Source organism: Triturus cristatus, chromosome 3_2, assembly GCF_964204655.1.
Source record: "Triturus cristatus chromosome 3_2, aTriCri1.1, whole genome shotgun sequence".
Taxonomy (NCBI): domain Eukaryota; kingdom Metazoa; phylum Chordata; class Amphibia; order Caudata; family Salamandridae; genus Triturus; species Triturus cristatus.
This window is the reverse complement of record NC_140584.1, coordinates 306810370-306827576: the sequence shown is the minus strand read 5'-3', so window position 1 is coordinate 306827576 and position 17207 is coordinate 306810370. Positions and strand designations below refer to the sequence as shown.

At 43.4% G+C, this 17207-nt stretch overlaps 1 protein-coding gene across 2 annotated transcripts in view; it reads left to right on the top strand.

Moving 5' to 3' along the window:
• ARID1A (AT-rich interaction domain 1A) overlaps positions 1-17207 on the top strand; it is a 548770-nt gene that overhangs the window by 35492 nt on the left and 496071 nt on the right. The window contains exon 1 of one of the 2 annotated variants that reach the window (XM_085647729.1): positions 15897-16034. The exons of the other annotated variant lie outside the window; for it this stretch is intronic. The gene's annotated coding sequence lies outside the window, so the exon portion shown is untranslated. Of the gene's footprint in view, positions 1-15896; positions 16035-17207 lie in introns of those variants that run through there. 2 annotated transcript variants of the gene reach the window in all.

The following is a 17207-nucleotide window of genomic DNA, read 5'->3' as shown; positions in this document are numbered from 1 at the left end:
GAAAGGCTAAACAAAGTTACATGTAAAAAGCAAGGAAATAAGAGTGACAAGAAAGTCAATCAATGGTAAGCAAAGGGCGGGCTCTAAGCCCACTGTAAGCTAACAATAGGTCTTTTCACAAACAGCTTGCGCTGTCTGGTAGGTGAGAGACAAAAAAAAAAGTCAAGATACACGCAGAGTAATTTGGTCCGTGTCATTTATCTGGATATGGTAATTCGATGAGTTGCAGGTGGCTCTCCCCCCGACCATTTCACTTTTTAAAGTTTGTTTCCAGCCCTCTAACATTTTATGAAGTCGTGTTATTACTTGTATAACACATGTATGCTGAACTATACAGGCGTTGTAATCTCAGCCCCAGCGCTCGGAAGAGCACTCTCCCATAAAGTAGCCAGCAGCTCCAAGCCAAACATCTTTGATCTACCTTAAGGCAGAAACAATTGTACTGCTTGTAGAAATAATACAGGCTTCCTTTCTACCCACTGGTCACCAAGAGTGTGCTCCCTACTCTGGATCTCTTAAGTCTGCGGTGTGAGACACTCCCATGGACAGAAACAGGTGTTGTATATTAGTTTGTTTTCATAATGCACCTTGTACAGACTTAGCCAATGCCTTTACTTTCCAATTGGGACAGCTATTCCTGTGGTCCTAGTATTGCCATAATGTGAATATCTCAATTCTATTTAATTTGGCTATAGTTTGTACTTTGGAAGATCCAGAACGCTTCTGCTAAGTCAGCTATGGACAGATCCCACATAAGGAGCATGTTAACCCTAGTAGCCTAAATTTCTGTGTCCTTCAAAATCAGCTTCTATGACATCCATCATTGTTAATAATGCCAGCCCATATATCACTATTGTCCTCTCACAGACAGCTATGGCTGGTCAATAAAAACAATTGCTAAATTTGAAAGGCCACCTTTGGCCTTAGGACTTTCTCTCGTAGAACAGCATAGTGCCAGCAATTAAGAACACAACAGAGAACTACTGAGGTCTTCTTCTCACATCTTCCAAGTCTGCCAGGTTACACAAAGACAGAAAGAGGGTGAGTTGCTCCTTTGGGGCCACCTCTGCATTGAACTCCAAGGGGAATTACAGAGAATGGATGAGGCTTGCTTACTTCAATCAGCTCTTAAGTCTCGTGTGTGGGGAGAGGCGTTGGTATGCTTCTGACAATACATTGGGTCTGCCCCAAATCAGCCAGCTGGATGCAAATGTCAGTGTCCAAAATATTTTACTTGGCCTAAAATACCAATGGAAGCTAATGCCCCAATTTTCCACTAAGTATTTGTCCTGTTAAATTTAACTCACTACTTTTTTTCTGGAAATTGAGGTTTTCAGAACTTTGTATTGAGCACTACTGAGCTCTAGAAATTCTAAATTGTTGTGAACATTCCGCAGTTGTTAAGTGGGCCTTTTTCCACCTGCAGCCTTGAATGCAGGCATTTTTTTTATGATAAAGGGAGAAATGGATGCCACTTTGCTGACCAAATATTGATACAAAGCATCAGTTTGATGAACAAGTTTGGAGATAAGGCTCAGAATCATCAGACTGGAAACCTTTTAAAATATACCTCCACAATAGAGCACTGTGCGCTCAAAATTACAGTTTCTTCAAACCCAAACCTATGGTCAAAAGCTGCTTAATGGCTTCTTCCCCCAGCCATTCATGCGGCTACTTAGGAGATCAAAGCAGCACCAGACTAGTGTCTCCTATTCTCCCCAAAGCCAAAAGCAGCGTGTTGCGCGATTTCCACATTGGCAAACGCTGTAGCAGTACTTAGGCATGAGAAAGGTATGGAGGATGTTAAAAGAAGGGGTTCATTTCTCCTGGCTTTAAATATTTCTTCTCATTCCGCCACATTGAAGCTGCTCCACAGTCAGGGAGGGAGAGGCTCATGAAGACTTGCCCCAAGCCAGATGTCTTTCTGAAAATAAATAGAAAGACTATCCCCTAATCTTCGAATCCACAACTATTGAACCATAAAGTACTGATAGACACTCAGTCATCAATTTTCTAACTGGTCGTTAAAGCTTTTCAAGGACGATAATGTGGTTACATGTAGCATGATTGAATCGGCTTATTGGCAAATATTTGAGTCATTAAAGTCATCTAGGTAAGGCAAATAAAGACTATTGAATGTATGGTGATCTGCAGCTAAGTTCATCAGTCGCACTGCTGTGCAGTGGCACCGCCTGTGGTTGCTTACACCTTTACATAGGCTCACACCTGCCACAGGCCTGCACAACTGCAAATCATTAGCCTACCTCTCTTCAAATATGGAAGACTTTACCTACCACCTTCCTACTTTAAATATAATACCAATGAAGCCCATCACACTTGAAACATCTATTACTATCAATTCACACAAATTTCTAAAATAGTTACGAATTGTTTTAAACTAAATAGTGTGTGGCTTGTTTCCACATCAGTATCATTCATTAGGGATGAACTTAATACCACGAGGAGTATGACCCGTAAGAAACAAGTATAACAACAAAACAATAGACAGATGGTGTTGTCCGACATTGCATGAAAGCTGTAATACAATGATGGAGAGTTACTGTGAGATTTAACAAATAATCGACAATGTAATGCTACGTTGACGTGATCTGCCTGCAATGACACTGGATGCAACTGAACCTAGGAGTTATGTTCACGTTGTGAAACAAAAAAGAATGAATGCAACCTCACCAGCATAGAGTTACAGCCTGTAAAACAGCTTCCTGCAATTAAGGTCGTAGCATCGGAACATGTTCCAATGAGACATGTTTATTTCACAGCTCTTCGGCCCTCAGATTTTGGAACATCTCCATCTCCTAACCCCAACTTCTTCAAGCTGGAAATAAATTTTGTATTATCCTCCATCCATCGATCTTGTTAACTCTTATATCTGCTCTTTTTTAAAGGTAAATGTTCACAACTTGTTCACGCTGTATGACTGTTTCGGCTAAACGTTTATAAACCCATCAACTACATTATTCAACTTTACTTAAAGGTATGTTTTTATAACAGTGATATATACCTGCTCACGAGCCCATTCGCGTATCCCTTCAAGCACCTTTAATTAATTTAAGTGTTAATGAAAAGTTCTGAAGCTAAAGCAAATTCTTAAAGAATTTGACCTACCAATCCACGCCTACTGGTTGCCGCAAGGTTTACGCTTTGGCCAAGAGCGGAGTTAAAACCAGGATTACTCAGTTAATGTACTACTCAATACAGGTTACAGGAAGTTACTGGATGCTGTATTGCATTGAATGGCTAATGGGGCAGTGTGTGTGGGGTCTATGAAACCAAGCTTTCCTCTTTCGACAAGCTTCAGAAGCCCTGTTCCTGGGTATGTAACCATAATATAGGAATTCAAAAGTCAGAGGGAAAATATTAACCACAAAAAATTCTGTCTGACATTTTTGGCTTAAATATCAGCAAAGTGGTTTAAATCTGCACTTCCTTGCACAGTAACTGCATTTCTTTCCGCAATCCTAATCAGTCGGAAATGTCACTGAGAGAGAATTCTCAAAAATTAATCTGAAACCAAATCCATAGCAAAACATATCCTCCACTTCCAAATAGGTGGAAATTAGTAGTTCTGCTTTGGGGGGTGTGATAAAACTTTTTTCCTTGCGTCCTCTCTCTGGAAAAATCCACTCATCTCAATTTCCAGGAAAGTATTTAAGAAATGTAGGAAATCCTCTGCATCTAAGGAAAGTGATCTTTATGGACCTCCATCCTTCACAGTCAATATCACCTACGGAGCCGTCAGTAAAATGCAGCTTTAGAAATAAGGAACTTTTTCATGAGCTCTGGTGTCGTTGCTGGCCTTGTTGGCGCCTGCAATATTACAAATGTGTGGCTTTAGTTTCAACATTTTAAAGTGCTGGGTACTAGCCTGCTTCAGGTGGATTCAACTCATATAAGTCGTGTCTTGCCAATAGAATATAGACCAACTGACGTAATATACTTTGAAAAAATTAGTTAAGTTTGGCTAAGCTGGAATTCATTGTTCAAGAGTACTGCACACATCTATCTGGATTATGTCAGAAGATGCAAGGTGGATGACACAAAAAGATGATACAGCAGCAAATGCAAGTGGTTCTTACACTAGGGCAACAAGAAAGGGAACCACAGGGATTGGTCACAGGATAGCACCATGCTCGAATACCTTACCCACCTGCTGGCCAAGTGCCTCTTGTACGCCTGACTAAAGATAAACATAGAGGCTATTGTGATATACACAATGGGGGTAATAGAGAGGAGTTGATTCACCACACCAGTAATAAAATGTTTTCTATAAGGAGCAAGGAAAGCATCACACCCATGCCCACTTCGAATCTCAATGTGGTGCTTACACAACTAATGACATCTCCTTGTGAACCAATGGCAGGCCCGACTCAGGTTTTTAACTCTAAAAGCGGCTTTTCTCATTGCGATCACTTTACTGAGATGGGTTAACACGATCCAAACTCTTATTCCACAAGAACTGTGTCTTCGGATACACAAAGACAAAGTGATACTAAAAACTAACCAAAGATTCACACCTAAGTCGGTAACAAAATTCTATGTTAATCAAACTATTCATTATCCGGCCTTTTTCCAGCGTCAAAAGACACAGGCAGAGAAGGCTTTTCACATTCTGGATGTGCGACGACCAGTAGTATGCTATCTAGAAAGGACAAAGGCCATCAGGAAGGGGGACATTGTACACTAAAAGAAGAGGTCTTCTGTCTCTATGGGAACTATAACTATCGCAAGACGGGCAGTACAGGCGATACAATGCTGCCACTAGATAGCAGGAGCAACACTCTAGGAAAGAACTTGAGCACACACAACGAGGAAGAAGAGAGCATCTTTTGCTTTCCTAGGAAGCATGACACTAGATGATACCTGTGCAGCAGCCACGTGGTCTTCAATACACACTTTCACAAGGCATTACTGTGTGGTCATTGAAGTCAAAAAGGAGGCACAAGTGGGACACAGAGTATTTAAACATTTGTTTGTAAACACACACTCTTAAGGATCCAGCCTACCCTCAGGACAAAATATTGCTTTATAATCAGTGCACAGCTTTTAGCTGTCTGCAGGCAAAGGCCTCTTCTGGACCATACCAAAAAACTTCAAGTGAGCTTAACACCCGCCTATTGGTTACCATTGGTTGTATTTCTTATCATTCTCATATGCTTGCTTCTTATTTGATGGCTTGCATTAATTTCTCTTACATTTGTTTGACCGTCCCCTGGAGAATAGGTACTTTACCATTCTTTGGATTGGTTGATTTGTATCTTTACACTGCGAATAATTAAATAACTACCTTTTTTCATGGAAACACACCATCAGAACGCATGTTTTCTTGCTCTTTCGCTCTCGTGTGCTGCTTCCTCTGAATACCCGCCCTATGTGCTCCATCTTGCTCCCTCCCATCTACTTGCTCTCTTGTATGCTGCTTCTCCTGTTATGCCTGCCTTCTCCCTGCACCCTGACTTTTAATTTCAAACTGCCACTTGGATTGGTTAAACAATAAAATAAATTAGTGCACTTGTTATTCTTAAGGTGCATGTGTGGTGATTCAAGAGCACAAATGTCATAACACATAACGAGCCCTTCAGAGTGACACCAGTAGCAGCTGCGTCATTGCGCCTTTTATTTATTTCTGCCAGGGCTGTATAGCATGAGCTTAAAGCATTTTGCTTTTTACTGATGCTGCAGATCCTCAGCAGAAATCCTTGGCAAACCCAGTAGCTCAAAATGGCGTAACCTATTGACTATGCGTGTGTGTGTTTTTTTTTAAGTGGTAAATCAAAGCCATAACTGTCAGCCATGTCGTACCACATAATCTGTAACGCCGGTGATTATGTATGCAAGCGTACAGAGCATTGCACCTTTTCTTTTTTAAAGTTCTGTTGAGCATCAGCTAAGAATATTTTTTTCCTGCTGATGCGTAACATCATCCTCAAACCATTAGCAAAGCCAATAGGTATTTATTGTTTTTCAATAGTGAGACGGATTGGCTTTTCCATGCCTGTTCTGTTTCTGGTTGAGTGTGCCAGATCTGTATTGTGTATCTGCATCTTTGGTCAGTTGTTTACCTGTGCTTTCTGTGTATTTAGTTTATTGGCTGCGCCATGTGCTTTACAATGCCTTTGATTAATTGAGTGTGCCAAAGTATTTTCATTGCATTTAAGTACGTATGACAATAAGAGATGTATCACTTTACAGAGAAAGTGAGACATGAGTGGAAGATTGAAAAATGGAGGGGCGATCACAGAAAAGAAATTTGTGTCCCAGTGTGTTGCCCAAAATATAGATTGTGTGTCATATCAGCTTGAAGCATACAGGAGACTTGTGTTAAGGGAGCATGCATTGGTACAGAGGAGCATGCAACACATGCTACGAGGAAGACGGTCATAACAAGACAGACATAGTACATATAATAGCATCAGTCTGCTTTTTTATGGTGCTATTATTCAGAATTATATTTTAAGGCCATCCATATGGATATATCATTTGATGCAGTGGGATTTTAATGTGTGACCCATGTTCTATTCTTTGGATCTGGTAGATGGAATTCCACCTGTGAGTGATAGTGTGGGGTGCAGTTAGGAGAGTTCAGTTAACTTTTATTTCTGCTAGGTGACTGTAATTAATGTCACTGGTTGATTGGAGGTGGTGTTATTTTAAGTTTCTTTTAGCCTATGACTGGTGATAACCACCGTTTTCTTGAAGACATCTGTCCTGAAGTAGAGGAAACTTGCGTGCTTGAAAAGGACATAATACAGGGTGACGTTTTCACTGTTTCATCTCTAGCTGGAGCTGAATTTTAGTAGACTGTCTTGGAGCAGTCCATGTAGGGATCAGAGTGTACTGTGAAAAGTAAAGATTGGGAGATAGATGTAGAGTTTGAACATTTAGCGACTTCAAGATTTTGGTATGTATTTGGCTGGGCACTGATATTTCTGAGTATTTGAGTCAGTAGTAACCTTTAACTAATCTTGTTTCGTGGTGTTATATCTGGTATACATATTTGTATCATATGATTTGGGAGGTCAGTTTGTGGGTGTTGGTTCAGTTGTAAGATTGGACTTTTGGGAAATAAGTGATTTGAGAGTCAGCAAAGTCAAGTGTTGGTAGGTTTTCTCTCTCCCGGAGGATGGTTCAAACGCTACTTGGCGTAAGGGAATTATTTGCCACCATGCCTTAGGTTTAGTTGGTGTGCCCTGTTCTCCACAGTGCTGCTTCTGTGGGTGTACCACATGCTTCATTGTGCTATTGGTCAGGTAATCTGCTATGCGTATGCAGTTGGGATGTATATAGACTTTAACTGTGAATCTTCTAGGATTGGGTACACCGTCGCCTTGGTGGGGTTCAAAGGGAAATGTTTATTGACAAAGATTGCTAGGTCCAGTATCAAGGGTCTACAGAGCCTTGCATATGTTATTGTACTTAACTTGTTCTGGATACTATCTGATCAAATCACTGCAATGTGATGATTGTGCTTCCTTATGCATATTTTTCCTCTGCTTATTTTTAGCATTATACTGTGTAGGTTTCTCACTGTGTGGCACTGTTGGGCACAGCCTTCAGCTGGTCTCAGAATTTCCTAGAAGGTTGGTCCAAACATATCCCTCTTAAATCCTTTGACAACCACAGTCCCACTTTTTAGCCGCGTTCCTCAAGGCTTGCCCCTCTGTCTATTCCTGTTTAACATCTACCTTCATTCCCTCTTCTCAGTAATTTCAGTAGATCAGGTCTTTTAATTCTTGCACTGTGATGCTCCCCTCGTGATCAGTATTTCTGGATCTTCAGAACCAGTTGATTGCACTCTACCAAAGCCTTCAAGCCATAAATACCGAATGACTGGAGCAGCCTTTATCTGAATTCTATAGAGCTTTTAGATCAAAATGGGGATGCACTCAGTCGCCCTCTACACCCACGCTGCCGTCCTTTTATCTCCAATAACCCACTCAAAGTTTAGGCGCCCACTCCTACTGCACTCCGAAACTTCTCACTCAAATTAAGGCTGTAGTCGAGGCTGCTAATTTTCAATTGTTTCAATGCGTTTTTCGTCTCATCCTGGCCAGTACAAACCCCTTAATGGCATGTGCTCTTGTTTCCGTGATGGCACTGGCGATGCCTAACTCTTGTAGGTGTCATGGGTACTTTACCGTTCTGTCGGGCTCGATGTGCCTGGCAGTACTACCAAGGTCTTGAAAACCTAGCAGTGCCTTGTGGGACATACGTGCTCGTGCATTTCAGTTGTGCCCACTGGTACTTGGGAGCGTTCTAAAGCGTGGTGTTCATGGCGACACGCCTAACGCTCGCAAGGGCCTGTTGGTACTCTTGGTGATAGTGACCATCAGGGTTGAGTCGTGGATGTTAGGGTCCTCCTGATTAGGGGTTGCAGTATATTGCAGGTAGTGGGTAGAAATGCTGATTGAAGCAAGAGGGTTTGCAGCCATCGGACCTGTGAGGGCCAGCCGTGATAGTTATTGCTGGTGTGGTGGTTATTGTGAGTATTTAATTGAGTTGTTAGTGCAGTTTTTTTTAAGGGATGGGTCGAATAATCAGGGTTGGAGAAGTTGCCATCAGTGCTGTGTGCTGCCGCAGGGCTATCCGTGATGGTAATGGCTGTAATACTCTGCATTGTACAACAGGTTTTGAAGTAAATGCTAATAGGGCTTTTTAGAGATACGGTCATTAGAGCTGTATATTGGAGGGGAGTTGTAATCAGCGCTTTGTATTGTGGTCCCCCGTAGCAAGGGGGGGGCATTTGTTTTTATCATCTTTGGTGCTGCATGTGGTCTATGAATAATGATAAAATATAGGGAAGTTAGAATCGGTTACGTATTGTAGGTGGGGATAACCCCTGCTGATAGTCGGGAATAGGTTGCCGATTAGACAACCCTGAAACAAAGCTAGTGGCGGATGGTAACGCTAAACTAGGTGTACCCTGCACTGTGTTTGGAGAGGCGATGTTCTGGCAATATGGCCGAAGTCACAGATGCTCTGGTCTCAGAGGTTCCAGTGAACACGGGTGTAATATGTGCAGGTTTGAGGCCCTTCGCCCCCCCCTGTTTAGCCCGCACCCTGGAGCCTTTTGCCTACCTGCATTGTTGCATGTGTAGGCACTGGGTGCACTGCACTGTTGATGGTGCTGTGACAGTGGGCCAGGGAGCAGAAGGTAGGATTACTCTACAGGAAAACTTGACGCCGTCTCAACGTCCTTTGTGATCTACCCTTGTGACCTCACAAGTCGTGGTCACCTGGCAAGCAGCAGAGAAAAGACTGGACGGCGAGTGCGACCCCACGGGAAGCCAGTCCCTTCTGTGAGCCCGGCTGTGACATTGGACGTCGCATTTGAGATCGGAGCACAGAAGGTGATACAGGGTAGGCATGCCTAACGAAGTGCTTTTGGGAAATGGGGAATGTGATTAAACAAGGTGCGCTGAAGAAGTCTGCCGAGGAGGTTGGAGGGGACTGGTGCTTTTAAAATAGGACTTGTTCATGTTTCTGAGAGTTGTTATGACACATCACGCCAATAGCTAAACTAATCTGCCCCTGCTATGCAGAGCGGGACAGATCTTCTGCTCAATACTGAATCATGTCAGAAGACTCGATTATTCCACAAGAAATTTAGAGTCGAAAACTCGTTCACTTAAGTTATATCCTGAATGAATTAATCTTCTCTTACAACAAACGAATATTCGGTAGAGACCCGGTCAGAGGAGTCCTAAAGCATTTTAAGGACAGCCAACCAAATATAACGTTTAGCACTTAAACGTGATCGCGCGAAAAACATTGAGCATGTAATGGTGAGCATTTTGAATAAGTAAAGAATAATCCCGAGATACCCTATAGTTTGGGATGTTTTGAATTTCTTTTGTTCTAGTAAGTTTAAAATAAAATCCAGTAACGTTCAGAACGAGAGATATGTGCAGAATGGATAGGGCATTCTAGCTGTTAGCCAAATGTCACATATGTTCCAAGCATCTCTGGCGACTTTGAGATCGTTAAACTAGAACAAGCGAATGAAGTTCATTTGCCAACAATGTGAATATATCGTAAGGGGTTGGAAATATAAAAGGGGAGGCGTTGGGTCAGTCTTGTTCAGGACAGTCCTTCGCACGGATTACTCAGTTACAGACGTTCGACGGTATACCGGTTTGCTTGGCCCGGGACAGCAGCTATTTTAACCTATTTCTGGCTTGCTGCGGTTGTGTAGTCTTTATAAGGAGTAATCAGTTTAAGAAAAAATACGCGCCCTGCTACCACGCTTTTTCTCGCAGGGGTAATGCATTGAATATCAGTGGTGTCGTTGGACTATCGTCCTTTACGGGTAAAATTACCACCACTTATTCTGGACTCTTTGTATTAATAAGACTTGCGCTGTAACATTTCTACTTGTAGTGGGGCAAAACAGGGTTGAGTAAATGATGCCTGTTTGTATGAGCTGGTGGGGCGGACCCATCGGCCACCTGCTTAAAACTTTAAAACGATGCTATGCCCATTATCTTAACTTTGGTAATCGGGCTCCAGCTCCTTATTTTTAAAGGGAGCTGAATCCAGGTCTCTGTATTAAGCGCCACAGAGGGATGGGCGCTCTGGGGAGACTAACCAATCGCTGTGTGCCACGTGTAGGGCTCTCTGAGGCCGGAGGTCAATAGGATGACAATCCTTTTAACTACCAGCCCCTTTCTGTCTCCACTTTCTAGACTGGTAGAGGCTTGGGCTTACACGTCCCACATTTTTTTTTGGGGGGGCGGGTTGATCGGGGGATCACAAGTACACATATTGCAGAGAGAAGCTGTTGGCTGGCCACTAGAAGCCCTGAAAGGGAGCTTCTATGGTCTAAAACGCGACTGGGACCCATTTGTAAAGTGGTGTGAAGCTAGGAATATCAACGCTCAATTTGCACCACTCCAGTTCTACAGTTTGTTCTTTACCTGGGGCAGTAGCGCTCTGCTCTGTGCACAGAAAAGGCTATTTCTTAGCCATTTTTGCAGTTGCTGGACCAACCTTTAAGTCACCTGTTGTGACTAGGCTTCTCAAAGGGTACAACACGTCTCCTTCCAGGACATATATCATGCCCCAGTCGGATTTACATCTGATTCTGACTTGTCTTATGTGTGCTCACATCGAGTTGCTACACGATTGTCCACTCCGGTTGCTAGTCATCCAGACGGTTTTCCTTGTGGCTATAACATTGACCAGGAGGGTCAGCTGACTGCAGGCACTCTCTGTGCACCCTTCTTATGCCACCTTTTTCCCAGACAAGCTGGTTCTTTGATCATGTGCCTCCTTTCTTCCTAAGGTTGTGACACCCTTTCACATAGTCCAACACATCACATTGTCTACCTTCTTTGCTCCCCCTCATCCCTCTAAGGAAGCGGAAAGACCCAATTTTCTGCACCCCCAAAAAAGTTGTTCTATATTCATTGAACTAAAGAGTTCCAAGTAGACAATCAACTCTTCATAGGGTATGTTGGAGCTAGGAAGGGTAAGGATGTGTGAATACGTAACATCTCAAAATGGGCATTGCTCCACATAAAAATCTGCTCTGCACTAAGGGCTTGCATAGTCATTCCACTGTAGCCAAGGCTGTGACTACTGCAATAGCTCGCAAAGTCTCTGTCTTGGATATCTGTCAAGCAGCCACTTAGGCATCTCTGCACATGGTTACCAAGCTCTGCTGCCTGGACAGTCAGGTCCGTCATGATTGGCACTGACTGTTAAGGCAGCAATGCTTTTTGGAGTGAATCTGTTTCGCAAACCCACCTCTGTGGAGATATTGTTTGGGTATCTATTCTAAGGTAAGGAATCTGTGGCTTGTAGTCTCTATCAGATGAACAAGTTTATTATCTTTGGTTATGCCCTATCTGGTGGACACTCTAGCTACAGATTCCTTACCGACCCACCCATCCTCCCCACTCTGCAAACAGATGATAGTGTGAGAGTCTTTCTTCTAAGGTCCTTAGATATTCACACTAGTTGTCCATATTCCTTGTGGCTCCGTTCTCCTGGTGTGGAAATTTGTGAAAGGAAACTGACGTACGAAATGGAGATGTGCCTATCGAAATGGAGATGTGCCTATAAAGACACCGCACACGTCACTTCAGCTGTGGCCACTGCAAAGCCGAACAACGCCACTCACCAGCATGCAGGGATATTGCTAAAAAATGTCTGGATCCAGTTTGACACCTAGGGCTAATTCTGTGGTAAAGAATCTACGCTAGATAGTCTCTACCAGATGAGATGTTACCAAAGGTAAGAAACTTATTCGCTGTACTATAGCTGTGTTAGTGAGCGCTGTTTGGCTATTTTTTTTCCAGTATTGCAGATCATAGTAGCATCAGAATCCTGGTCAAAGTAGCTTATGTTCTGCAGAGCTCTCCGTAGACACTAGTCTGACGTTATGCAACATTTCTATCACGTCCACTTATAATACATTTATCTTACTGAATGGGAGACTGCAAACAAGTGCAGTATATGTAATGTGCAATCATAGTGCCTGGGCCACCTGTCTGTAAGCTGCTAGACATTTGACTGTCATTAAAATGGCACAGCATCGACAAAAATATATTTTTAATGTTTACGCAGATGCTGAACAGCTTCTGAAAAAACAGTTTGCAAAACCTATAAAGTCTGCGTTGGTCAAGTATAAATGTACATTAATTGGCTTTGCTCAATGCTTGTTACAAGGTTGATGCATATCTCATACAGTGTTGTTTTATTGGCTGCAGTATAGGAAGGTTCTTGCTTTATTGGTTGCAACAATTGGGACTCTACTTGCTGCAGCAAGGATCTGCTTTAATGTTGCAGTGAATGGGGTTCTCGTGTTGGTTGAAGAATGCATGGGTGGTCTCTTGCATTTGCAATAGTAGAGGAACTTTTGCTGTATTGGTGCATTTGCTGCATTCACTTCTGTAAAAGCTACAATAGCATGCTGTGTATTTGCTGCAGTAAGCGATTACAATAACACTGCAGTGAAGAGCGGTCTTAATAGTAGTAGGTTTGAGCTCTTTCTCTGTTGACTGAGTAAGGGCAAATATCTTGTAGTGTGGGAAAGCTTTTGCTCTTCTGTTCATGTTTGTAGTATGGAGGAGATCCTGACAGTATACTTTGCTGCAGCATGCAAGACATCTTGCTGTGTTCAAGACAGTGATCGGAGGGGATTCGAGGGAAGCTATTACTTTGACTGTAAGGATAGCCTGGTTTGTTAGCAACAGGGTTGCAGCGAATGTATGTTTTGGCTGTTGCATGTGGGGTATTTTTGGTAGCAGTATAGTAATTATTTTAATGTTCCTGGCGGTGAAATGCTGAGGAAGACCATTTCTGTTTTAATAGGGACAATCTTACTTGTTTACTGTCAGTGAAGAGAAGATCCTATGTGTTCATGAATGGCTGGAGAGATTGAAGAAAATGATCAGTCCCAGTTACTTGGTGGTTCTTCTTTACTTAGTTTGTGTTGGGAGAGGCAGATAATGCATCAAGTACATGTCCTGATGTAGGGGTCGGTCTAGAGACTAGAGTAGGGTTCTCCAAAGTCGTTCTTGGAGGGCCGGATCCTCCAGATTTTTAGCATGTGCCCATTTAGATATATGTAGTTATGTTAAAATTCTGGCATGGATTCGGCCCTCCAGGACCGACTTTAGAGAACCCTTGGGAGAGGCAGATAATGCATCAAGTACATGCCCTGATGTATGGGTCGGTCTAGAGACTAGAGTAGGGTTCTCCAAAGTTGTTCTTGGAGGGTCGGATCGTCCAGATTTTTAGCATGTGCCCATTTAGATAAATGTTGTTATGTTAAAAATCTGGCATGGATTCGGCCCTCCAGGACCGACTTTGGAGAACCCTGTACTAGAGGAAGACAATTATGAGGTCCAAAAGTACAATATGGCTTTATATGGGGCGGATTGTCAAACTATCTTGACGAAATCTCCAAGTGTGCAAAAGTTAGAGTGCTTTAAGGTAATCTTTGTAGTGAAGTCCAGGAAACGTACCACAAATTCTCAGTTGCAGGGTGTGAGTTCTGCAGATGATTAGAAAGGCGCGGGTGCATGTAGGCAATTAAAAGCTTTGGACAAATAAAGATTCACATTGAAGATGTTAATTGTCATCTCTTCATTTGGTCTGAAGGGCTGCTATGTGGAAGTTGTCTAGTATATCTCTGTGAACCATCAGACTACTCTTCAAAGCACACAAACACTGAATGGAACCAATACATAAGCCTCAGTGTAAACTACACTTGCCCCACCCACTCAGAACACCAGCCTGACTCCCACCTTCTTCCAAATTGATTGTCAACCTCAACCAAGCAACCATGAGTGATGTGCAGCAGACACATTGGAAAGCAGAAGCAGTGCCCAGATTTACACAGTCCCTCTAGGCAATGTGCAGTCTATCAAATATGCCTGATCTGCTTGGAACAAGCAATGTTAAGTGCCAAAGCAGGTCCTTAAGTAAGTGGGTGATCCGCTGAGAGAAGGAAGCAAAGACTGGCGAATGGGTCACTTGCAAAATAGGGCTCGGATTCTACAAAAAGTTTCATAAGCAGAACAAAATATGCTTGGCTCCAAAAGCAAAATTTCAGAGCCCACACTTAAGATACAAACAATACTTAAATATATTAAAATCATATATTAAAATCATATATCTCATGTTGGAGTCGACTACCAGAGCTTAACTCTAAGCTACTATCACACTGATTGATTTGGGAACTCGTGTGGGGGTAGACTATTGCTACAGACGGAGGTCACCGCTCGCTCTAGGGCCCCGGGCCTGTCTGCGCCTACTGTCACAAGTCGGGAGTGGACATAGTCCCCCCACGATTTTTTAGCAAGGGGTCTCTGTCCCCCTTGGTCCGAGACTTAGAGGTGGTTGCTTAGCAAACTGCAAATATGAGGCATTTTTATGCTTTGCAGGTAGACAAAGAACACCATCAGGAAACAAATACATCTTAACAGCAACGTTAATGTTTAAAAAATACACCTAGAACATTTTGTTTAGTCACCAAAAGCAGTTACAAAATATAATGTACAAGTCCCACATGTCCGATGTCACTTATAGCTATGTGATCGTGTTAAGTTGCTGTTTCTACAAAACAGGCACCTTTACCTTTTAAGTAATGGTTATTTTAAGAGCATGGCATCAGTTTTGTAATGTCACCTCCTGTGTCGTGACCTGCATATGATAATAAGTCCCCTCGCTATTTTCTGTGTTTTGGGTCCTGTTCTTTATGTGTTGGGGTTCTCCATGCCTAATATTGGTCCTTGCATTGGTTTGGGGGGGTACCTCATGCTCCTAGCCATGTGTTTGTTACAGCTGTGGTTTTTGGATTGGCGGGGGCGTCCTGTGCCTCTGACGCCAGTGTGCTTTTAGCTCTTGTGGTTTTCCTTTGGTTGGAAACGTGTGATGCCCCGTCTTGTGTTGGCCCTGGCTACAGTATTCTGTGCCACATGCGATTCTCTTTGCGGGAGCGTCCCTGGGCCGGTGTTGGCCCTGGCAGTTAAGTGAGACGACTTTACACGTGTCCCCGTAGCCCCACGCGCCTCTATTCTTTGCGCGTCGGCGGCCACGTGCAGTGTCACGTGGGCTCGCGCTACTCTCGCGCGGCCCCTGCCCATCTGTTGTATCTGTGCTTTCTGGGTTATCGGGCTCCGATCCAGGTCCTCCCAGGCTGCCTCCTGGCCAGAGATTGTAGGCGCGAGCCTTCTTGCCAGGGCTGGTGTGGCTTCACTTATGCAGATTAGCCATGTGCTTCTGGCTTAAAGGTCTTCCGCAGGAAACCGCTATTCCAGTGCGCGCGGGGCGGCGCCCGTCGTCCAGGGACGACAGCGGGCGTCCAAGTGCACCTCCAGCCCTGCTGCACCGTCACCACTCACTGCTGCTGTCATTCACGCGGTGCCAAGACTCTGCTAAAAAATTCCCTTGGCTCCAGTTCAAACAGGAGTACAGCTGGGATGTGTTAGAATTTAGGCAGTCTGCCCTCGATTTGAGAACAGTTATAAATAGCTGTACGACTTCCTTAACTAGCCTGCTTGGAGGTAAAATACAGGTTAATTACTGTGGGAATTGATTGTGTGTGTTGTCGGGGGGGGGGGGGGGAGATTCAGGAGGGGGAGGCCGAGTTGCTTTCTTGTTGTCGAGCCAAGTGCACTTTTTCCCTCCAGATCATTCATAATTGGGTTGCAAGAAACCGAGTCAGGAGAGGTGGAGTTGGGGGTCTGCTACAAGGAAGGGGCGGCCGTCGGTGCTGCTGAGTCAGGCAGCGGATCCATGCACGTGGCCTTAAACGCTTTACCACAACTATACACGTAGATGTGTCACGTGTTCGTCTTGTTATATATTTTTTTAGCTAAACGTCACAGAATACACTAATTACTTCAGTAGGCAACCACAAAGTACACGATAATAAAAGAACATATAGCGCCCTACCAGCTGATCACCCACTGTACAAATACCGATAGTACATACATGCCTGACAAGCAAAGATGGCAGGTTCACTGTGGTTTCGAAGGCTAACGGCGAGAATATAAAGATACTACACTCAGTGCTCCTAGAAAACTCTTCCAAATTTTGAATAAAGGGCAAATTGGTTCTCTGCACCTGGTGCCTAGTCCTGCTTTCCCTCTGCCTGCAACATTCGTGCTCTGCCTATGCTTTTTCCATGTTTTGTTGGTGCTCCATGGGTTTTACTGTCAGTACTAAGACAGCATTTTTTTCTATTTTGCTTTGAGTTGTGTTACTATAGTTTTAGATCTTGGTGTCTTTTAAAAGAAACTGCCACAATAGACTGTCAGTTTTGATGTCCACACCTGTCAGCGAGTGCATTGCAGTTCCATTAATAAAGAGTTCTTGAGTCACAGCTTTAATTTTTGTACACCAACTCATCGTGCTAGTTTCGTTTATTGCTTCTAGTTAACACGCAATTATTACACGATCTTTTCTGCATAAGTTCTTTACCATGCATGTTACCGACCCAAGGTGTGATACAAAAGATGCACTGCCCCGAAAGCCTGCGTGTAGTGGAAGATGTACCTTTAACTTCAGAATCTGCAAGTTTGGTGCATGTTCTTCTATGGATACCGGCTGAATAATACCAGTAGTCTGGATTTCTTGAGGGTCTTTCTTGCTTGTGATGCCGATATTCTGGCTTGGCATCTTAAAATGTAGGACTCTCATCAAGGGATGTTAATCCCTTAGACTACGAGTATCTT